We start from the raw sequence: 24,398 nt of genomic DNA on the forward strand, positions 1-24,398 counted from the left end.
TAACTGTAGATTACTCCTTTCTTTGATTTTTTGCCAAACTGTATAGCTCCCAAATACCCACCGCTTTTCCCAGCCAGTGACTGAAGACTGCTTTCCTGCAGCCCTCTTCTTTGGTTTCATAGTATAGTAGATTTGCTTCCAGAGTGTCTGACCACCCATCTCTATGGTTTAGTCCACCCATCTCTATCCATCATCCTATCAGTCTAACCTTAGCTTTAGGGAGGTTCTGTATCACTGTATTATCTTTGGGGAGTGTGTTTATACCAAAACTTGATATTGAGATGTTGTGGTGCCACATTTCATCAACGCATTTCAGCAAATATCTAATGCCAAGGAGTGCTTGTGTTTTTGCAGTGCCAGCACTGTTCTTGCCAAGTGCAGTGAACTTGAAAATAGGCATCTTTCGTAACAGGGACTGACTTTTGCTCATTGACTGACTCTTGCTAACTTTGCTTTATATCAGCAGGGCCTGATTTTAGTTAGGTAGACATGAACCTGAAACCTCTGGAACTTAGTGCATGAGCCTCTACAGCCTGAGCTATAAAGTCAGCTGGCTCTCAGCAAATGCTGTGCAGAGCAAACTCATTCTCTCAGTGGTCTAGGTGGCATTACATGGTACAGTGAATCACACATAGTAGGTGTGTGGATTACATTTGCACAAAGTCCCATGCTGCATGCTCTCTCTTTCACCTTTTTGTATCTTCCTTCCCCTTTCTCCCATGACTTAGTCTTGTACCTTTCCTAGTAGTCGTAAAAAATTGCAGAAGAGCGTGCATGTGTGGATCTGCTGTTGCCTGGGCTTTGCATAATCCATCTTTGTACATATTAATTAGAAATAAGGGGTTTTTTTTATTTATTTCTGAAAGCCCTATTAGTGAAGTGATGCTATATAGAATTCTCTCTCACAGGATCTTGGATTGTGTTCACTTTGTGAACTGTTGGAAATATTTCCTGGAATTTTTCTCCTTTGTTTTGTTTGCCCAAAGTTCTTGTCATTCTTTTCTTAGCTCATTTTTGATTAGGTGTTAAAATTCCAGTTTGCTTAAGGAGATTCCTATGTCAGCCTCTGAATGATTAAGATCTCTTTTTGCCTGTTTGCCAATTTATTGCCTGCTACCCTTGTGTGTGCCAGGACCCATGCTATTACTATAGCTTTATCCAATTGCATCAGTTCAGTTGTTAGCAGCAATATTTCGTTAGCAACATAGTTTCTGCTGTCAGACTTACCCCTGTAAATTCCCTGCAGCCCTGATACGGAATCAGACAGGATGGCTATGGGCACTGGCTGCACATCAAAAGCCCAATTTAGCGGTAGCATAATTCTTTCTTAGCTCAGCCATATACATGGCTACAAAATTACTGAGCCTTGTAGCTTTCTTGCAATTTAGGCACTCAGAAAGCTGTTCCTGCCCTTCCTGTACATATGTGGCAATAGTCTTCTCACTTATTGCAGATACAATTTGTGATATTTTGTAGATTTTAATCTTATCCTTTTTTCCATAGCTCCATGTCTACCTCAAGAGAATGGTTTCCAATGACATTATTTTCCACTAGTTATAGATTTTGGTCTCTCAGTCTTCTCTTTTCATTAAGATTCTTTACCTCTGTAGCCTTTTTGGACACGGAATTCTGGAGCCTGGCATCCATATTCAATAACTGTTTGAGTCAACACTCTGTATAACATTACTGCCACTTTCTTATCAATTCCCCAGGATGCTCCAGGGATAATTTTAAGTGCCAAGGTAGAATCAGCATATTTACTTTAATGTTTTCAGTATGGTCCCTCCAGGTGAACTAGTTATCAAAAAGCATACAAGAATGTGGTGGGTTTTTTTCCACTATATGCATCAGCCCTCTTTTGTTGCTGATGCATACATTTTTAGATTTATACAAACAGTCTGCCCCTGTTCCCTGAATTTTTTTAGCCCTTTGAAGTCCTGGGTCTCCTCCAGGTTCTGCCTAACAATCTGATCAACCTGCAATAGACTGACCACCCCTTCATAATTCCTTTATTCAAGAGATCAGATTACCTGTCACACTAAGGGCAGATGGTAGTTAGGAGTCTTGCACATGGTTACCTCAAGAAAGTGTCACAATTGCATTTTCAGACAGTTTTGCAATTGGCCATAAATATTTGCAAATGTCCACATTAGCAGTTTGATTTAGCTCATCTCCAGCAAGATAAAATTACACTTTATTTGGGGCTGTTTTCTACCAGTGGAGTAAACATGAGAAACACAGGGGATGTGAGGTAATATCTGTTATTAGATCAATTTCTGTAGGTGAAGACAACAAGCTTATGCAGAACTCTTCTCCAAACATCTTTCTGAGACCTGAAGAAGAGCTCCATGCAGCTCAAAAGCTTGTCTCTAACCAAAAACAGTTGGTCCAATAAAAAGGTACTACCTCACCCATTTAGACTCTAATATTCTGCAGCCAACATGGCTACACCACTGAAATAAACAGACATTAAAAAGTTATTAGCACTCCACAATATTCACTAGAGTACCCACTCCCCATTCCATTGAACACTTTCACAGAAGTCTGATTCTCTACTCCAAGGAATATACACACCAGCTTTTTTACATTAAAGTTACCACTGCACTTAGCACACCACAGGTTAGCTATTTAGTTATAGCGGAAATAGGAATGTGTTTATTTGAATCTCTGTTCTTTGATAATATAGTAAGAATATTAGAAACAAATTGTTATATTTGAAACAAAACCAGAACATGTTTGCTAGAGCCTCAATTTAATTCATAGGACACTCTGTTGCTTGCAGGATATTTTACCCAATTCCTTTTCCTAGCATTTTTAGCCATGTTGGCTGATACCATCACCCTCCCATCATGCACACACATTTCTGTAAAATCAAACCCACTGGCAACTTTTCTTCTCAGTATGAAGGAAACCTCAGGGCCAATCTGCACCCCAAATATGCCCAAACAGACCTTTAATAGTCATCTGAAAATAGAGGTCCCCTCCACCCCCACTGCTGTTACTTTTCATCTGAAGTCTCTTCAATTTTTTCCATTAGCATTTGACTCAACATACAAATAAACTTCTCATGTAAGATATACAATGGTTCATCAGGGAGAGAAGTCTCTTCCATCTTCTGTCTGAAGCAATCCATCACCATACATACTGGCTTTGAGTGATCTACCTTTAGTTACATAGCCTAGAGAACATAATTTTCAGCATATATACATAACTCCTTACATATGTTCCATATGCATATCTATCGGTGATTAAGACTATCAGCACAGCATATACTTTCAATAGAGAATTTACTGAATCTCCCTTCCTCCAGTTCATTAGTTTCTCAGCAACACACCTCCAAATTCCAGTCCTTTTTCCTTCTTCACTTCACCCAATCTGCTAGAAAAAAAGGGAGTGGGGGGTTGTTATTAGGTTCCTAACAGAGCCTTAATTGGCTACAGGTACTTCAATTAACTGTAATAACCTTCCCTATTCTATAGGAAACCACACCTTAATTAGCATGCTGTATCACATTAGGTTCCTGACATGGCCTTAACTGACTACAGGTGCTTCAATTAACCTGTAGTAGCCTTTGCTCATCTACAGGGAACCACACCTTAATTAGCCTAGGGCTTTTATCTCCTCTCTCCTGCTGCATCATAGCTACAAAGATTACCAGAGGTTTCTACAGAATGTGCTAGGATGGTTGCAAACCTCCAGTAAGAATTCCACATATGAAGAAAAAGAAAGGATATGATGACACAAAGAATAAAAGCAAAGTGTACATGAGTGCACAGTTATTGTCTGCTGTGAGCATGCTGGAACCAATACTGTCTCACAATGGAAGCAGTGTTTGTATACCTAACACTCTCCTCCTTCAATAGCTGTTCAAGAAATGGAGAATAAACTCAACTAATATTCAACACAATAATCAACAGGAAGAAGAAGGGAGAGCTGATAACTGTCCCAGCAGCCAAGAGAGATGACATGTGGCTCACTGTAAGAGATATTAGACAGGGATAGCTAGGACATGGGCTCCCTCCTATTTTTGACAGGCTCAAAGATGCCAACCTTACTAGAATTAGACCAAGAAACAGACGTTAATAGTAGGAATGGAAAAGGGTACTTGGAATATGGGGCCAAATTCATCACTGCAGTCTTCCAGTTTTACGACAGAGTAACCCCCACCGATGTCAAACTGCTGCTACAGGAGTATAAACAGTTGCATCAGTGCAACATGGCAATAGCAGTGGTCAATCAGGTCCATGCAGTTTTATTTGGGTAGGGGGAGGTTTAGATGACTTGAGAAAATAATTGAAAATCCTACCATGAAATATTCAACTTTACAAAGGAAGAAATTGGGGATATATATATAAAAAAGTGGCTTGAGCCCAGAGAAGCATGTTTTTTCCAAGTAAATCCATACTTCCTTCATCCTCATGAACTGTACTCCAAGACAGACTGAAACAACAAAAATAAAACTAATTAAATAACAGCAGGATTGGTCTCAACTGGTTTGACAGCTAATACAATACAGTACTTACATGGGCAATATTTTTAAATGTGTACAGGAGGTAAGATTCCATAGACCAAAACAGAATGGACCACTAGATTATACCCAGGGAACTATGTTATTTTCTTCCCTACCTACCTTGCTTTTCTTCAGCAGTGTGTTTTAATTTCTTAGAGCACAAAAGCACTTTTGCTCATGTTGGCTGCTCTTTAATGAGGCACAGGAAATGGATAAAAGAAACCCACTTCTTTAACATGCCCAAGGAAGAATTTCATTCTTCCCCTTTATTTTTGCTCTGTTCCTCCCTTCCCTTAGGCAAATGAAGCTGTTCCTTACATGAGAAGCCAAACACACCCTCCGCAGATAGCGTCCTGCTTCTTGCCTTACCTAAGCCCTACCTCCCATTCTGCCATCTCCAGTTCTCCTTGCTTAATCCTCCTGACATCTCAACCTGATCTACCTTGCCCTGCTACTCTTGGACTAAAGGTGGAGATGGAAAACATGGAGACTCCTCCCCAGAGCCCTAAATTGCCCCACTTCCAGGCAGTCAGAATCCCCTCCTCCACTCTAACATAGGATCGTCCAAAACCTCTTCGGAAATCCTAGCAACATAGTTTCCAAAGTGTTTAACACATTGGAAATAGCCAATATTAAAGGTTAATTTTGATTTTTCCAGTACTCTATAGTCAGCAGTATTCCGTATTCTTTTGTTAATGTACTTCACTAATGTTTTTGTATAGTTCATTATAAAACTCAGAGGGGTAGCCGTGTTAGTCTGAATCTGCAAAAGCGGCGAGGAGTTCTGTGGCACCCATGCATCTGAAGAAGTGGGTCTTTGCCCACGAAAGCTTATGCTCCAACACTTCGGTTAGTCTATAAGGTGCCACAGGACTCCTTGCTGCATTATAAAACTGTCACTGTTACTTATAAAATATATTTACTGTAAGATCTTTGGATCATGTTTCTATATATGTTTGCACAGCAACTACTACAATGGAGCTCCAGTTTTGGTTGGGGTCTCTGGATGCTGCTATAACATAAACATTAGATAATTTTGTGGGGAGACTCATTGCAACAGGAAAAGAACATTTTGCAATTCTGAGTCTGAAGTATGAATATTTTATTTCTTTCTTGAACAGTGAATGACAGTCCCTGGAATTGGTTCTGGAATCACTTGAATACAATTTAATTTATTACAGCTGTATATTTTCTTTTGGATCCTTAGGTCTTGCTCCATTTGCATTCCAACTAACAGTCAGACGAAATCCCATTCGTAAATCTTTGCCAGGCATATGTGATGCTAATGAGCTGCAGACTTTTTTAAAAAAAATAGCAGAAGTCTGATGCATTTAAGTCACGTCCCATCCAGTTTGGTATTCCAAAATAAATACATTGGAAATATGCTGACACAAGTCTTTAAGGCTCTGTTAATATTGCTTGGTGATATCTCATGCCTTTTCAGGACATCAACATCAGCAGAATTCAAATGCCTGAAAACCAGAAAATACACAATTAAGGTGTATGTCCATACAACCTTAACCCTGCCCTCTCCCCCAGGGTGGCAATATCCACCTGGGATCAATCCACACGTTCTCTAACTACATTCATCGTATTATATGTCATCATATTGAATGGTGGAAAGATTAGTTGAAGCAACTAGGCAGAGCTATGACTGTGTTATGAGGTGTATGAGATTCGCCTCCCCCCATTCCGTGTGTGATAAAAGGAAAGAGGTACATGTGTATCTGAGATATCCAGTATGCCTCATTTCAGTGCTGAGTTATGTAGGTTGTCAGCAGCAAGGCATAGGGGTCTTCTTGCCATGGGTATTGTCAGTAGTGAGATTGATTATGAGACGAGTCTGTGAGTTTAATGATGGATATGTTAAAGTATTTTACTATCCTGTGAGTAATAGTGAAGGAATTGTAAAAATGAAGTGACAGCAGATGTGGCCTTTCTGTGGAGTAGTCTGAGTGTTTGTGTGTATGGCAGGTGCAGGTAGATTCTGTTCATTACAGTCCACTGGCAGTGTGTGAATGTGTTATGGACATAGAAAGCAGAGTTAAAGTTTTGTAGGCATATACTGTTTTATTTCCTGGGGTTTCAGAAATTTATAGTACCTTAACTCTTCTTTCCCTCACTTCCAAAAATATGAATTTTGCTGAATTTCTTGTTTTGGAAGGATGCAAGACACCTTAACACTCCCTTAAAACAATTACAGTGAATTTTCATGGTGGTTTTTTTTCTTAAGAAAAAAAGAACACTATCTCAGTTGTACAGCTAGAGAAACTGAGGCATGCAGAAGTGAAGCAACTTTACCAGGGCCATCTAGTAGGCCATTGGACACCTGGGAATAGAGCCTAACATTTGAGTTCCAATCCACTGTTCTCTCCACATAGTTACTATGTGATTTCCAAGTGCTCTCCTACCATTTCTTGTTCTCATTGAATGGGGATAAGGGTTGTGCCTTGCAATGTTTGCAGTGGTGAGATATATGGGATTTTATTTCTAACAGTATAAAAGAAACTTACTTTTAACATTTTTCCAGATGCCCAACTGGGGAACAGGACTTTCTTTGTGGGGCGATGCCCTGAAACTCACTGCTAGTTCAGAGGCAAGGCAGGCTCACATTGACACTATCCATGTGTGACAGCTGCCAAATCGGCCAACATCCAAGAGCAAGAACTAATACAGCCTTTGCCAAAGCTTTTGAGCATGGGCTCTTACAGACTCATATATTCTGCAGATCATGCAGAGAGAGAACCTGTCATAAACACTCTCCTGTTGGTTACATTTGCACAAAGCAACTGTGGGACTTGAGTGTTGAAATTGGAGGAGGAATTTGCATATGAGACTTTTTAGGCCAGCAGACTTATTGAAAGGAAAAGAATAAAATCTGACAATTCTTGCAGTTGTTGTAATGGTCTGGGAGACAGTTAGTAGGGGTTACTGATATTTTAATTATATAATTTTAATTATTTAATCATTTGTAGGCATCTGACAAAGTGGTTTTTACCCATGAATGCCCAAGTCTGAGAGTCAGATGCCACAGAACTCCTCATTGTTTTTGCAGATACAGACTAACATGGCCACTCCTCTGAGACTTATTTATCTTATTTAAAAGGGCTCAAAATCATTTAGCTATGCCCATACTGTATGTAGAATGCCTATGCAGCTGTCTGTTCCAAACACGGTTACCCTTCTTGCTCCATTCCTCCCCTTGTCTTCAATTAGGCCATGATCCTGCAATTGGCTCTCTTTGGAGGTCTGCCCAAGTACAATGAGTTGCAGGATTAAGGCCATAGATGTTAAGTTCTTCAAGGGGGAAAAAAATCTTACTTTGTTTATACATACAATTTAGCACAACCATTGCTGATTCAGACTTCTGAATATCACTGCAATAAAGATTGATGGATTTAAATACTTTTCTCATGCTGTTTTTTAAACTCATATAGCAGGATGTTTTTGTGCATTCTGTTTCTTGTTGCTCTTCTTGAACAAATCATTATCACTTCCTAGTTTCCCATGGCTGCTTGTTAATTGATTGGAAACAAGTAGGCATAAAAAGCTCTCAGCATCTCATAAAAGCCTAATTTCTCCACTTCAGATATTCACCTTCTGGGGGAAATACAGCTACTTTTTCAACTGCATAGTTTAGATGCAGTGGGTGAACACACACTATAGTTTTAATCTTTTAATGGTTAACAACATGTTGTTTCCAATCTGTATGCCACTTGTTGTTATAATATCTGAGATCATTTCTTGCTCCTTAACCCCTACATAAACACACAAGACCTAATTTTCTGCAGCTTTGTACTTTCTGTGCAGGATGAGTTTGCCCCAGGATGAGTTTGACTTAGTAGCATTTGCTCCCCCTTCTGAATAGGTGTAAATGATGGCAGAGGTTCAATTCAGTACAGCATCAACTCCATAATTATTTCTGAGTAAGGCAGAAGCCCTTGGGATCTGGGGGGCTATGGTGTGTCTGCACATGAAAGTTTTATTCCAAATTAAAATAGGATGTGACTAAAGCAATATAGGTATTCAAGAATAAATCCATATGAGGAGAAAATTGTTCCTGAATAAGAATACCTTCTTATAATGGATTAAGATAATCTGAGGGGGGGAAACCCTTATTACAGAATAAGGGTGTCTGAGATAACTCTCATTTACCCACATCCTAAAACATAGGAAGGATGTGAGATTCACTATGGGCCCATCGTGATTCCTCATTCCATTTGATCACAATGTAAGAAAGGAAAGTACAAGACAGATAGTAGTTGGAAGTCATATAAATGCTTCCCTTGTGACATGGATGAAGGATATGTGTAGGGAAAATCAATGTGGATCCATTCCAATATAGTCTCAATACACCTTGTTTTCGTAGCAATTGAGCACAGACTGAATAGGGCACTGAAAAGTTAATTTTACTGCTGACATTTAAGGAAGACATAAACCAGAAAATAATATTTGGATTCAGCAGTGGTTAGACAGGAAAATCAAGCCAGTTTTTCTCTTTTCTATGTCAGTGTCCAGAGCTCTTAATTCAAATTGACTTAAGCAAACACCTCCTCCTTTTAGCATATTAACATTGATTCAGTTTAACTTCTGTTCATCCAGAGCTGCTAATCCCATAGGGAAACAGTACAGCACTCAGAGCAAGTTGCGTTCATGGGAACTGTTTTCATCACTTCTCAGCTACAGACAAGAGGACACATTTGTAACACTGACCCTCTTTAACCCAAGCCCAGTTAGCAGCAATTAGGCCTCAAGAGATAAAGGCTGAAATGAAAGCTTCTCAATGATGGAATCTTAGTTAGAAAGCTCTTTCTCTCACCAACGGAAGTTGGTTCAGTAAAGATATTACTTCACCCACCTTGTACTTCTAATATCCTAGGACTGATGTGGCTACTACAACAATGCATTGATAAAAAGCTGCCATAAAAAAGAGGTTTTATTTTTAAGTATAACTGATCCCAAATATGTCCATAACGCCCTAAGTCTCCACAGTTTCCATTTAAAAAGTAGTGGGAGAGGAGAATTCACTGCAATTATGTCGTGATTATCTTGGGATTAGGCTGTAAACTTAGCTTGTTAGGTCAAAGAATGGTTCCTTCTGCAGTCTTCTGTGATGATTCCATTTAGCAAGAGCATTGTAATAGAGTCCAACAATACTACCTGGGAAAAGAACAGCTATATATATATATCAGTACATTGTAGTGGGCTAAATTTTTTCCCATACATCTTTGCTTAAAAAATTACAAGGCTGTGGAGTCATGTCAATTCACACACCATTAACAATGACTTTGCAAGTAATTTTCAACATCATTTTAGCTGGTCTTGGGTAAACTCTGCAGAAGAGAACTTGTTGCTTGTTGATCCAATAAAGGTTTGAAATCTATCTTCATATAGTTACCAGCAAGAAAGAGAGATTCCAACTCCACAAGCTCATTGCCATTTTGTCTTCACTGCAGAGTTAATTTAGTGTGATTCTTGAAGTTTCTGTTGCTAACATTCAGAAACCAACTCTCTATAATCATGCCATAGTAGTGCCACAACGCAAGGAAGCCACCACATTGTGAAATACAGGGCAAACCTACAAGTTAGCTTTCCCGACTTTTTGCTACCTTCAGACATTTACATTGAAAACATGTAGCCAGTCATAATAATCAATAGATGATGGTCTGCCAAGTCTTAGCAACAAGAACTCAGGCATTCAAGCATTTGATTGTCTTGCCATGTGCCTGTGATCTGTCCCCTGACCAGATAACACCTGCCTTACATATCATTCCACTCAGTGTCCTTAGTCCCACACTACTTGAGGAACCTACTACAGGGAGATGAACATCATCAAGAAGACCATGTTTCAATATGTAGTCACTTGACTATAGGCTGATCCAAAGGACTTGTCAACATTTGGACTAAAGTAAGCCCAACCCACAGCTGTGGGATCCAGAAGACGAATGTCTAAAGTATGAAAACCTAACTTGTAAATTGAGTCCAACCCAATCTTGGGATTAGCTGGACTGGACAACCGTGAGAGGAAAAAATGAACAGTTCAAGACAATCTACCAGAAGACCAAGTCTTGTGCAGCCCCAGGCTATGTCTGGACTACAAGGTTTTATTGGAAAAAGGTAAAAGGTATGCAAATTGTGCTCTGCAATTTGCGTACCTTTTTCCAATAGTTTTTTTGGAAGAGGCTTTTCCAAAATGTGGCCTGTCTACATGGGCGAAATTTCGGAAAAGCCTCCTCTTTCAGAAGAGCCATTCTTCCTCATGGAAGGAGGAAGACAGGGCTTCCAAAAGAGAACGTCTCTCTTCTGCAAAAAAAAAAAAAAAAAAAAAAGAAGAAGCAGAAGAGCAGACGCATTGCCTGGATGTGGCGGAGTGTAATGTAGACCACCCCGTACGGGAGACATAGCCCCAGTAAGATGAGATGAATCATGTGCTAAAGAATGCCCCTAGCACACAATCCCATTTCAACCTGGACTCAACGGTGGAGCTAGCATGGATGCAGATTTGAAGTTTGGATATCTGCAAGGATAGAGAACCTGTCACCTCAGCTGTGAGCAGCCAGCCTGGAGAATCACCTCAGCCCCAAAACTGCAACATCTCTCCAGTGACCTGAATGGACAGTATGCACAATGGAGTGGAAAAGCTCTTTACAGAAGAACTGGAGGAGTTGGAGTGTGACAGCACATGCAAAGATCTCCACGGCTATTCTGCTATGCGGTCATGGTCTGTCAAATTAGGCTAAAGGGAATTGCTTAACTTATGATTGCCCAACTCAAGTTAGAAAAAGCCTCCAAAATCAAGTCTTCAAAGACTCTTATCATTGAAATGTTAACACTGCAATACTGTACAGAGCTAATGCTGACAGTATTCCAAAGTAAGAAACAATGAACTAGTTACCGCCTGCTTATTTTAAAAAAAATATTTGTGAATCCCCACCACCAACTACTTTGTGACAAAATGTGTTATCCTGCATCTACGCTAGGGAAGAAATCAGGGTTTGATAACTTTGATTTAATTCACTCTCTTCTCCTAATCTAGATAAACCTTACAAGAGGATTCGAGCACCAGCCATTACCAACTAACACATTTTTAAAACATCAATGTCTTTGTTTATGTCAGGGGCTAAATGGCATTACAAACCTGTTTGTTTATTTAACATTTTTAAACATCACCCAAACTAAGGAAACAAATCCTACATTAACTAGCTTTTACACAAGCTATTTCCCTGTTCTTATAAACTTCTCCCATTTTTTGTGCTTGATCCTATTTGTGATGAACATTTCCAGTGTTATAATTTCACACTTTGAACTGGCAGATTAGACCAAGAATCATCAGCACTGCCACCTTTTCAATTTGTCCTTTCGGACAAACTCATTACATCACAATATCAACCAATTTACATCATCACTGCATTCTGCCATCTTGCATAATGGTGCCACAATGTGTGATTCCCTCGACATTGTGAAAGCTCCATTTAAAAAATAAAGTATGGGGCTGACGCCTTCTGGCATTCTGCAGATTCTGCTGGAACACTCAAGATAATCAGTCAGAGTCAGGATAATATAAATCGACAGAGGATGGGTACTAACCACTTGCAAGCCACATGACCAATGGTTGAGCTGCAATAACACAAGAAAACCAGATAATAGCATAGGTTAGGGACAAGGCAAAACTCTTGGACTTTTGGGGGGTTGTTAGTATATTTGGGTCTTTTTACAACAGCTCAGCTTAGTTGGGGCAGTGCTGGTTTTACAATGGCACCATGAAGCCATGCCCATGCTCAGAAGGGGCCCTGTTCTGCTGTGCTTCTACTGTGTCCTGAGACCCCACCAGTCCACTGACTCCCTCACCACCCACACCCACCACTTATTGCTCTCAGCCTGCCCACTGGTTGGTGGAGAGTTTCTCTCCATCGACTGGCTTCACCCACCAGTGGGCAGGCTGAAAGCAGTAAGCTGGGGGGGAGGGGAGCCAGTGGGCTTGTGGGATCTCAGGACACAGTACAAGCACAGCAAAACAGGGCCCATTCAGTGCATTTTTTTACTGGTATAACTATATCTGTAGGATGTGATTTCTCCCTCCACACCCTGCCAACTTGTTATTGGGACAGATACAATAATCTGTAAAATCCCTGAAGGATATAATACTATTATGTTTGTGAGCCAGGATTTTATCTAACTTATTTATCGGGGAGATGTGAAGAATACTCCAATCCCATGCAGTATCCTTGGGGTCCATTGTTTTAAATACATGGTTTATGTATGATTGTGTTCTATCCCTTGTTCCTACTCCCTCCACCTGGCCAGTCACTCTACTCCCAGCCTGCTTCTGCACCCCAGCTCCCTTTCAGATCCTTCATCCCATCCATATCCTACTTGCTGGCAGCCCTGTCTTGCACACTGTACCCCTCATTTTTGTCCCTATCCCAGAGCCAAAAGAGGTCCATAAAATCCACCAACTCCAGTACCCCAGAAAAGTAAATCTGGTCTATGGGAAGCCCTGAACATCAGTCCCCTCTTCTTTTCTCCTTATCCTATGAGGCTGGGGCACAGAGGAGTGAGGTGTCTCAGTTGGGTCCACATCAGTGAGCATTGGAGGAGTTTTTTTGCTTCTCACTTGTGTGGTCCCCAACTGATTTTTTGTAGGTCAGTGCCCCCAGACCCAAAAAGGGTTCCCCACCCCCACCATAAATAAAGAAAACATTGAAACCTTTTGTGTTGGACATAATATTTTACTTTATATAAAATGAAGTTTGATAAACTAACATAAGAAAGTTAAAACACTTAATCTGTTCTATAATTTAAATTAAACTGTTCTTACTAGCTGCAGCTGGTTCAGAAAATAAGGTCACTGTACCCAGCAGGGTAGTTTTTAACCCTGCCCCTTCCAGGTCGGCCCTCATCCACTTCTGAAATTTGTGAAGTGGCCCTCCTTCCAAAATTATTCACCACTCCTGTTGTAACCCAACCAGAAAGGTAACAATCTCTTCAGGAGGCTTGCATGGCTCAAACTAGATTCTCCAAAGACTATCAGACCAAGAAAGGATGTTTTGGTGGTTAGTCTGAGTTTAAACTGACTCAGTGCTGCCTTTCTGATCCAGAAAACAGACCAGAGCTTCTAGTGAATCTTTGCAGTAGGGTTGGAAGGACTTGGCCAAAGAGGACACCAAAGACAGGTGGGTGACCTCTGGTAATGTTAATGCACATATAGGAACTTTTATGGGTGTTAATGTTTGCTCTATAATGCTTTCACCTTAAGATAAATGTGCTTGCTATGTGGTAACTTTCAGCTGCTGGAATTACAGCTGTCCATAGCCTTTGAAAAGAAAGCAAAAGTGTTGGGCTGTGTAGGCAGTCTGGCGTTCTAGGCTATCACAGTTTAAGCAGGGATCAGTGCAGCCTGCAAAACCCCCAGCCAAGGAAGAGAGATGATAGCTGAGAAGCTGGCAACCACACACGGGCAATACAGGTGCAGTTGCCCTGATCTGTGACAGTGATATGGCTCCAACCCTTCGTATGACCACAATAGTACTGGTATAAAAGTGCCTTATACATATATTGCTTATTTCACTTCCCATTCTATAATCATATTTACAGCCGCTCCCCGAGTGACGACCACCTCCACTTACGACCATCCACACTTACAACCAAAGCGATAGTAAATTCAGATCTGAGTTACAAACGGCGATCCGTGCTTATGAACAGCACAGTCGCCATGTAACTCTATGGGATCTGAGTTACGAACACTTCGAGTTACGGACCAAGTGTTGGTCCGTAACTTGTTTGTAACTATGAGAGCGGCTGCATACAGCTTAAAATTCTCTAGTCCAGCACACTCTCTGGTCTGGCAATGTCCATGGTCCAATATGATTTTAGTTAGCCAGATGTCTACTTACCATGGGTATAACTGCATCACTCTAAGCAGGTTTACCATTTTAACTACACTGCTATTGTTAAGGATATACAATTGTCTAATGAAGACTAGATCTAGAAGTCTGAAACTTCTTTGATATCCCCAGCCTAACTGAAGAATTGAAAAGCTTGTATCAGTTTTTCCTGAATTATTGCCTAAATTTCCTGACAATCTTGTAACTTCTTATCACTGTTTTAGGCAATAGAGTATTTGTCAAACTCATCATTCCTATTGCATTAATTTCTCAAGACCACCTCAAACTTTAAACTGCTTGTCAAGATAACAAAAGATTGGATCCACAGCACAGGGCAAAATTCTGCAGTATTATGAATGATGTTGACTTACATTTATGTGTTAAAATTAATTCACTGGTTTCTTCAATTTAGTGGTCACAGAGTCATTATTCTATTTAGTTTAATTTCAGAGTATCAGGGCCACTATCTATTCTAGGTTTCACCATATAAGTGAGATCAGAATCTGGACCTTAGAAAGTTGAACCACAACATTATTGTTATTGTTTTAATTTGGTTTTGTGATATTTTTGCAAGCTCAAGCCACCCGGTTACAGGAAGTGAAACTTAAATGGCACAACAGATCCTCTGCACGTTCTATAATTCTGTCAAAGTAGAAGCATATTTTAAAATTGCATGAGATACAGTTTCCTCCTTATATTGACACACAGCATTGTTGGCATCAAGCAACTATGTCAAGATGTCTTGCACAGCTTGTGTAACAGCAATAGAAAAAATTAGTATATGTAACAAGAGCAGTACGTGGAAGATGATTGTATTTGCTTTGGCTGAACACCCCCTACACTCCTTGGGGACATTGAAGTGCGTTCATGAAATCGTTATAGCTGTTTCACATAATAAGGCTTTCTCTAACAATAGGAATGAGATATTTTGCTTGAACAGCTGAACCACAAAGTATGTTGTTGTTTATTTTAATGTTGAGGACCAGTAGACAAGCCCATTCTGGATAGTTAGTTGTTTCTGGGTGACCTGAAAAGGAGGGAAAATTGAGTGTTTGCCCTCACTTGCTTATAACCAGGATCTTTTCAAAATAAAAGTTGGTTGTTGATTTCCAGATTATTTAACTTAATACCTTCAGGTAAGAGCAGAGAAATCTCTCATTCCATGCATCCTCCAGTAGAGTAAGACTTCAGAGTAAACCAGAGAAGACAACCCAATTCTTGTTCTTCCAACTGCTTCTCAGATATCTGCATTAAAAAGACATTTTCAAAAATATTTTTTTTTCAGAGCTTAGGGATAACCTCCCCTTACAAAGCTGCCCCTTATGCATTAAGAACATCTGCACTGTCATTTGTATCTACAACCTGGTATTTAGATGTGCAATTATCCTGATTTGTACCCACAACTGAAATAAAGTTGTTACAAATGGATGGATAAGAATCACTTCCATCTCAAAGCTCCATCCTTTGGTATGTATAATATCATAAAACTGCCAGTTCCCTAGTCTTCGACATAGTCTTCCATTAAAAAGGGACAGATAACACCTGGGTTTCTGATGCAAGAAATCAAGCAAGAAAAAAGCTAAGCCTAACAAATACTTTCAGACCCTCTGTGAAGTCATGAGTCATCCCTGAAGTACAGCCTGATTAAGCCATATACAGTGATGAGTCATTCTACTGCTAGACTCCAGACCAGCTCCTGGCTTGCGGATTGTCTGGTGACTTTCAGAACAGGTATGTAGCCTTATAGGAGAAATAGCAGCTTCATGGCTTGTAACTCTCTCCTGTCTCATATTGGTGACACTGTGGGCATGTCTACACCACAGGGCAAAAATTGAATTAAGATACATAAATTTCAGCTATGTAAATTGTGTAGCTGAAGTCGAAATAGTTTAATTTGGCTTTTGGCACTGTCTACACAGCAGGAAGTCGAAGGAAGAACACTCCTCATTTGACTTCCCTTACTCCTTGTGAAATGAGAGTTACAGAAGTCGGAGTAAAAGGTCCTCCATGTCTCCATTATTTCCAAATAATGGCTTGCTATGTAGACATCACTTAAAATAACATCACTTATTCTGAAATAACACTACTGTGCAGACATACCCTAAGTGGCCTTCATCTGCTCCAGTTCTTCTTCAACTCCAGCTGTCCCTGTGTCCTCACTCCAACCTAGCTTCTCATCCTATGCTTGCCTTGTTCCACACCAGCTCCTGACTCCTGATTCCAGCTCTGGTTCTGGTTCCTGATTGCCTAAGCTCCAACCACTAGACCTGATAATCAATGTGTTGGTATCCAACAGTTTGGCCAGACTCACCTGTCAGACTCAGTGGCCAATATGGATCTCCTATGCCTTCAGGAGTTGAAATGAAATCTATAGGCTCTCCCTCCCACCACTGAGATCACTGAACTAATTCAGGATCTGCAGAACCAAGTGGCCTAGCTACAATGGGAAAATGTCTTCTTGCACTTGCAGTCCCAGCAGTACCAGGACCTCCCACACAATTAGCCATGACAGTGTGAAATCTAAGCCCAAAGTCTTAGAAGTTTCTCAGACAATGTCACCTGCTATTTATGCTGCTCTGGGCAATGTACCTGAATGAACCAACCAAGGTAGGAATTGGTAACGGCTTACTAACGGGTGAACCAGTTACACCATACCACAAAGATACATCTGCTATTCCATGTTTCCTTGTTAAAGAAAAACACAAACATTCCCCATATTGTGGTTCAGAGACAGACAGAATACCTCACAAGTTCCTACAGTATCCATGAAAAACCTTATTGAATTAAGTTTAAAAATATTTGGATTCCACTGTATTAAATGCAAAAGTTTTGGATTGTTGTGGGTCTGGATGATCAAAGAACTATACTGAATAATTTGGCAGATAAGCCCCCCCGACCCGATTTCCCCCAACCAGCCCCGCTCCCTCCGACCCGCTCCCAGCCAGCCCCGCTTCCTGTCGACCAGTGTCCCCCCCCACGTGATCTCTCCCCGCCAGCTCCACTGCCCCCAACCAGCCCTGCTTCCCACTGGCCAGTTTCCCACACACACACACATCCCCCCAGCCAGCTCCGTTCCCCTCCCAGCTGGTGTCGTCCCATCTGAGATCAAGTGTGTCCGGTATTTTTTTTGAAGTCACCTGGTAACCCTATACCCGTACCCCCTCCCAGATCTGGCACCCCAATCTCCTGCCCCCGATCACAATACCCTCCTACCCTAGGTCACATCCCAAACCCCTGCACTACAGTCCCCTGCCCTAGGTCACAACCGCCTCCTTCACTTAAACTCCCTCCCAGAGTCCGGTCTCCCTTCTGCACCCCAAGCCCTTACCACATGCTCCCATTTGCACCCAACCTCCATCCTACACCCCGCATCTCCGTTAATATCTTGGAAAAGTGCGGACCTCGAACACTTCCCAAAATCCTTTAGTGACCTCCCCATCAAAAATTATTGCCCACCCCTGGTGTAGGTTCTTTTATTGTTTTAATGTTTTTTTTTCTGTAAGACTTTCACCTAAGAAACAATGTGCTAGCTTAGAAAGTACTTTTGTAGTATGAGCAATAACTTTGTTCATAGTCTTCAAAGAGAAAGCAAGGCACAGATGCTGGCCTGTTTAGGCAGTCTGGTTATCTGGGGATTACACTGTAAGCAGGGAAGTGTGCAGGCTAGAAAAACCCTAATCATGAGGGAAGAGAGATGGGTGTCTACTTGAGAGCTGAAGAGCCAGGAGCCTAGTCTGGGTGCCAATGTTCCATCTAAGGCTATATCTAAACTGCAGAGTTTTTCCAGTATACCAGAGGTATCCCCAAAAAACTCTGCCATCTCCAGGGAACACGTCTGCTTTTTTGGAACAGTTTCCAAAAAAGTGAGTGCATTCTTTCAGCGTCCCTATATTCCTCTCAGTGAGAGGAATAAGGGATGTTCCAAAAGAGGAGTTTTTTCCGAAATTTGGCCCTGGTTTGCTATTTGCGTAACTTTTTCTGATAAAACGCTGCAGTCTAGATGCAAAGCCTAATAGTTTCCATTGATGTGCAGAATAAATGTTATGTGCACCAAGGCATGTGCAGATGTGCACCACCATAGAAATAAAACCTCGCTGTGAGTGCTCTGCTAATCAGCTGGGCAGCATTTAAGTATCTTCTGAATAGCCGCACAAGTGCACAGCTGCAGGAAATACTGCTGGGTGCCATTACTGGGCCACAGTGGGAGAATACAGGTGCAGGTGCTCTGAACTGTGACACTGTGTTCTCCCAATACATCTGGGAGTCCTTGGCTATAGTGTATCATAGGAGCTCAGCTAATACAGGAGAACGGGGTTATAGGGCAACTAATACTCACATGAGGTTCAGCAACTGCATATCTGAATTCATATATTTCAGTTTTCATACATTTGGATTTTTGATGGAAAAAAATCAAAGTTTTCCATGAAAAAGTTTTGATGGAAAAATTTGACAGACCCTAATCAGAGGGCACAATTCTTCCCAACATACTTAGTTCTGGATGCAGATCCTCACTAAAGCCTCGGGTAAAGGGCATGTTGCATCCCTTTGGCCCAGCCCCTTCAGATGGTGATTAGAGCAGCATCAAGAGTCCTTGCTGGATTAATCTGGAGCCTTCCTCAGCTAATGGGAGGGTCACTGAAGCTTTTGAAAGTTATGAGGAACAAATAGAGAAGATGCTGCTGACCCCAAGTTAGCAGTGAGTATACTAATTGCTGAGGTTCTTTTTCAATGGTATCTGAATTAAATAGAACTCAGTGCAGAATTTTCCCCAAAGTACTAAAGAATGGGGGGGAGGGGTGTCTCAGCACCCTTTTTCTATTTATTTTAGTGTTTTCCTCCCTTGCCATTTAGCTGCATTTAAAACAATGGCAGGGAACATGTTCAAGCCACTTAATAGTCCCCCTCTCTCCACTCCCCAAAAAACCCAAATAGCATTTGTAGGCTTTATTTAGATTTTACTAATGAGACCCTTGTAAGGAAACCAGATAGACTGAGATTAGAACTAAGGGAAAGGTACTTAAGGCATTGCAACCTGCCTTGCTTCTTGGATACCTCTACACTTCTGGAAAGGAGACAGAGCAATGGACATGGAATGGAACTGGTGTTAAGCATCTCCAGTTGCAGAAACTGTAGTTTATCTTACTCCTCAAAAATGGCTCAGTTCAAGTTCTAAAAATGGGCAAAGATTCATGATTCCTAAATCAAACCAGATTACCATGGCTGATGATAACCTAAGGAGGCCTGGCATGAAAAGTAAAAAAAGTAACAGAGAAAAAGGTGGTAACATGTTCAGAATGCTGGAAAAGGCAGCACAGTATGTTTCACCAACCACTGGTTTTACTACACAATAATCACAGGCAACATGTGTATGTGTGAAAAAGAGACTGGAAAAAGTGTACTACACCTTTAAGGAACAAGCTGTGCTAGCAGTCTGGGAATAATTAATAAGACCCTGCCTCATCCTGGGAGCCATATGAACAGGTAGCAGGCTAGCAGAGAGAGGCGGAGTAGATAGTGTGCATGCAGACTGTAGTGGGTGTGGCAATTTTGTAGGCACCAGTTGCAAAGCTAACCTGACTCAGACATTTGGGTGTGAACAGTACATTTGGTAGCCCTGAACCTGCAGCCCAATGACTGAGCTCTTTTTGGTATAATGATGAGCTGTCCTGAACCATTAGCATGTCCCTTTTTTAATATCTGGATAATTATGTGTTCACTTTTCCTTGCCTTGGCTTGCTAAAGTTAATCTATTACTGCTACACTCAGGAAAATGAAGGTGAGGTGCACCAAGCTGCAAAGTTTATATGTCAAGGCTGCCTAGACCTTTACAGTAAGCAGTTAATCTCTGAAAGCTTGATTTTTAATTCCAGTAGGATTACTATTGTTACCTATGATGCACTTGTTTTAGTGAGTCTGTCTCAGCTGAACACTCACTGAAGTATCATTTTAAATTGATCCTAGCTGTGGAATAATAGGAAGCAACTAATACTGTAAACAATCATTAAATGTCTCATCTTTCCAACTTGTGCATAGTACATAATTTTACCAACACTACCATTCAAACTCATATAAGTGAACCATAATGTGATGATAAACTGAAAGCTTATCCCAATGGCTTGCTCAAAGCTAGCTATGTAATCAAAGCACACAAACACCTAAGAGTCAATTATCTTAACAACTACAAGACTATTCGAAAGATTAAACATCCTATTCACTCTGTCACAGTTTTTGCCATTTTCTTAATAACCCCACTATTCACTATAACTAGCCTTCTTGAACAGGGAGAACAAACATTTTGCCTCTAAAATCTTCTGATCTGCACTAATATCAGTGCACCTATGGCAACACAGGTGGTGGCTTGAGCTACCAGGCAGTACTATACAGGCTGCTGAGTGGCACTATGCCAGCAGCTAGTCCAAGCTGCCTGTGCCACTGTGGCCATATTGCTATTTTTAGTCATTAGCTTGAGCAGAGTTAGGGCATGTATGTCTACCCATACTGGGAATTATACTCCCAGGTGTTGGGTAGTCAGGCCCTAAAGCTTTAAGCCAGAGGTCTCAAATGTTACAATCCAGACTGGAACTCCTGGGCTACGTCTAGACTGCAAGCCTCTTTCGAAAAAGCGCGTCTAGACTACAATACACGGATCGGAAAATCGATCCGCTTTTTCGAAAAAGAGCGTCCTGACTGCTGGACGCTCTTTCAAAATTAAAAGCCACCCAGAACTGCTTCTGCCAGGGCATGGGGGCAGCATTTCCTTCCGGGTGCTGCTGCCTGCCCTTTGCAGAGACGCGTGGTTAAAGGGATGCCCCTGAACAGCCGTTGCTCTGCTGCTGCAGCTGCCTTTGCTGTCCCTCTGGAGGTAAGCAAGGTATTGCAGTGCTGGTTTGGAGTGCTCAGCTTCCTGGGACACCCCAGCAGGTTTTTTGTGTGGAGGTTTTTCTGTTTTAGACCCACTTTTTTGGCATGGAGCCAGAGCTGCCCCTGGGCAGGCGATGGCCCCACACCATCATACTGCAAGTGTTGTTGCATCTGCATGACACAGTCATGAGGCTACTTCCCCATCTGGAACCAGACCAGAGGTACGAAGGGATCGTCCGTCATGCAGCCCCACTGCCCTTGCCTCCAAACTTCTTTGTGGACAGGCGTTTTTGGAGGCTTGACACCAGCTCTGACTGGTGGGACCGGCTCGTTATGCAGCTCTGGGATGACCAAGAGTGGCTACGCAACTCCCAGATGCGAAAGACCACTTTCCAGGAGCTGTGTACCTGGCTCGCCCCTGCTCTGCAACGGCAAGACACCCACCTGCGGCCCGCTATCCCCGTGGAAAAGAGGGTCGCCATTGCCCTCTGGAAGCTGGCAACCCCTGACAGCTACCGCTCCGTGGGACACCAATTTGGAGAGGCCGGGTCTACTGTTGGATACATCCTGATGGAGGTAAGTCATTGTCTGGGGACAGTCACAGCTTGGGGTGGGGGGAAGGGAGACTGTCAGGAAGGGCAAAGTGGAGTGTGAGTGGAAGGGAGCTCCTCCACTCACCCTGAATTGTTGGGGGGGGGGAGTTCTGAGGAGGGGATTCCCGGGGTGTTTGAGAGGGAAGGTGGGTGGTGGGTTCTCCCCCTAAGAGATAAGGCACCCCTTCTAACATTTTGTTGTCTGTCTCGTTCTGCAGGTGGTGAGGGCCATCAATTCGGAGCTGCTGAACAGGCTCGTCTGTCTACCAGATCTGGACTGCGTCATGGCTGGCTTTGCTGCCCTTGGCTTCCCAAATTGTGGAGGAGCACTCGATGGGACACAAATTCCAATCCGTGCACTGCCCCATCGAGCAGCCCAATTCATTAACAGAAAGGACTACTTTTCTATGGTCCTCCAGGCCCTGGTCGACCATCGTGGCCAGTTTTCTGACATTTGTGTTGGGTGGTCAGGGCGGGCACATGATGCCCGCATCTTCAGGAACTCGTACCTCTACCGGAGGCTTCAGGCAGGAACATTTTTCCTGCATCACAACTTTGTGGTTGGGGATGTGCACATGCCAGTGTGCATAGTGGCTGATGCCGCCTACCCCGATGCCGTGGCTGATGAAGCCCTACACCGGCCACCTGGATGCGAGCAAGGAGCAGTTTAATGCTCACCTTAACCGGGCTCGCAACCAGGTGGAATGTGCATTCGGATGTTTAAAAGGCAGATTCCGGTGCTTGCTCACACGCCTAGACATGGGGGAGAGCAACATCCCTGAGGTGGTGGCCGCGTGTTGCATTCTCCATAACCTGGTGGAGAGGACAGGGGAGGCCTTCCTACCAGGGTGGGGTACAGGTGTTGATGGTCAGGAGAGGCACTTTGCCCAGCCCCGGACAGCTGCCATCCACCAGGGTCATCAGTCTGCTGTTTGCATACGGGAGGCCCTACGGGAGCAATACTCAATTGGAGGCCACTGACTCTACTAAGGGGCTTCTGCCTGGGGACTGGGCCCTGGACCAAAAGAAGCTTCTCTCCACAACCCATCTCCTGACCCTGTTCAGAGAAATAATAAACACCAGGGTTTGTCTAAAAATAATAAGTTCTGTTTTATTTTTTTAAATATCACTCACTGGAAAATAGTATAACTGTTGCAAACATAAAAAAGCTTTTGTTCATTTTTGATGTAGAAAATATACTTTCATGCCAAACTACGTACAATAAACATTTTGTTGAACACTTTCCTTGTCATTTAACTGGGGTGATGGGGGTGCTTGAAACCTGGAGTGGGGAAGGGGACTTGAAACCTGGAGGGGGGAATGGGATCAGGTTGCACAGTGCTTGCCTGATCTCAGTCTCCTGCTTGTGCCTCGTGTTCGGGGTCCACCATGGCCACGGGATCGGGTGGTGCACCTGTCGGTTGGCTGGATAACAGCGGGTAGGTGCTCTTGGGACTGGGAGGCCTGGGGGAGAGGAGGGCCAGGGGGAGAGAGGGGCTGGGGAAATGGGCGGGCTGGGGGAGAGGGAGGTCCAAGGGGAGAAAGGGATGCTGCTCTGGAAGGGGGTTTTGGTGGGGTGGGGTCATGGGGTCCTGGAGAAGCAGGACTAGGGACAGGAGCAGGCAAGCCGCAGACCTCCCTGAGTGGCACTCAGGGACGTGTGCTGCTGGACCAGCTCCTCCATCAGCCAGTCATGCCACCGATCCTCTGCCTCCACCCTCTCTCACAGGATGGTGTTGAGCTCCTGCACGGCCTCCACATGCTGCCTCAGGATGTCCGCATACACATGCATGTGTCTGCGGCTCCCATGTCCCCGAGATGGAGGTGGGGCTGGAGTGCTGCGGCCCTCTTGCACGGCTGGTCTGGCTGTGGAGGAAAAGAGGAAGACACAACCAGTCCTAAAAAACTGGACTATGTAGCACTTAAAATACTAACAGGATGGTTTATTAGGGGATGAGCTTTCGTGGGCCAGACCCACTTCCTCAGATCAGAGTAACACGGCTACATTTCTATCACAATCAGTCATGTGTGCAACAGCTGTCCAAAAGGGCATGCCCTCTCCTTGAGACAGAGGAATCAGACATTCTGAAGGTAACACTGTGTGTGACCTGGGCATCAGCCTGAGCATTACAGGTTTCCCTTGTGCATCATGCACTGTGCACCCACCTACCTCCCCCTCCCCCGGATGTTACACAACCTCACCTGCTGCTTCATCTCCGGCATCAGATGACACCTGGGAGGCCTCCGGGGTCTGTGTGACTGGCTCCAGGGTGAGGGTCGCCGTCTCCTCACTGTCCTCCTCTGGCACCATTTCCCCGTCTCCTGACTGCTCTGGGTCCTGCTCTGGCGCGTCCACCACAGGATCCGCCAAGCCTGACTGCATGAGACGCCGTGGTGTGCATGCTTCACCACCACCCAGGATCTGGTCCAGCTCAGTATAATAAGGGCAGGAGTGGAGGGCTGCCCCAGAACAGGAGCTATCCTCCCTGGCCTTCACATACCCTTGGCGCAGCTCCTTAACTTTGGAGCGCACCTGGTCCTGGGTGCGGG

The 24,398-nt window shown here is 43.0% G+C and overlaps 1 long non-coding RNA gene across 1 annotated transcript in view; it reads right to left on the minus strand.

Moving 5' to 3' along the window:
- Positions 1-5,597: 5,597 nt before the first annotated feature.
- LOC112545076 (uncharacterized) overlaps positions 5,598-24,398 on the minus strand; it is a 46,280-nt gene continuing 27,479 nt past the window's right edge. The window contains exons 3-4 of the long non-coding RNA XR_003088486.2: positions 15,525-15,639; positions 5,598-5,982 (exon numbers count right to left, since the gene is read on the minus strand). This is a non-coding gene — a long non-coding RNA (uncharacterized LOC112545076). The remainder of the gene's footprint in view (positions 5,983-15,524; positions 15,640-24,398) is intronic.

The sequence above is a fragment of the Pelodiscus sinensis genome, chromosome 6 (assembly GCF_049634645.1).
Source record: "Pelodiscus sinensis isolate JC-2024 chromosome 6, ASM4963464v1, whole genome shotgun sequence".
NCBI lineage: Eukaryota > Metazoa > Chordata > Testudines > Trionychidae > Pelodiscus > Pelodiscus sinensis.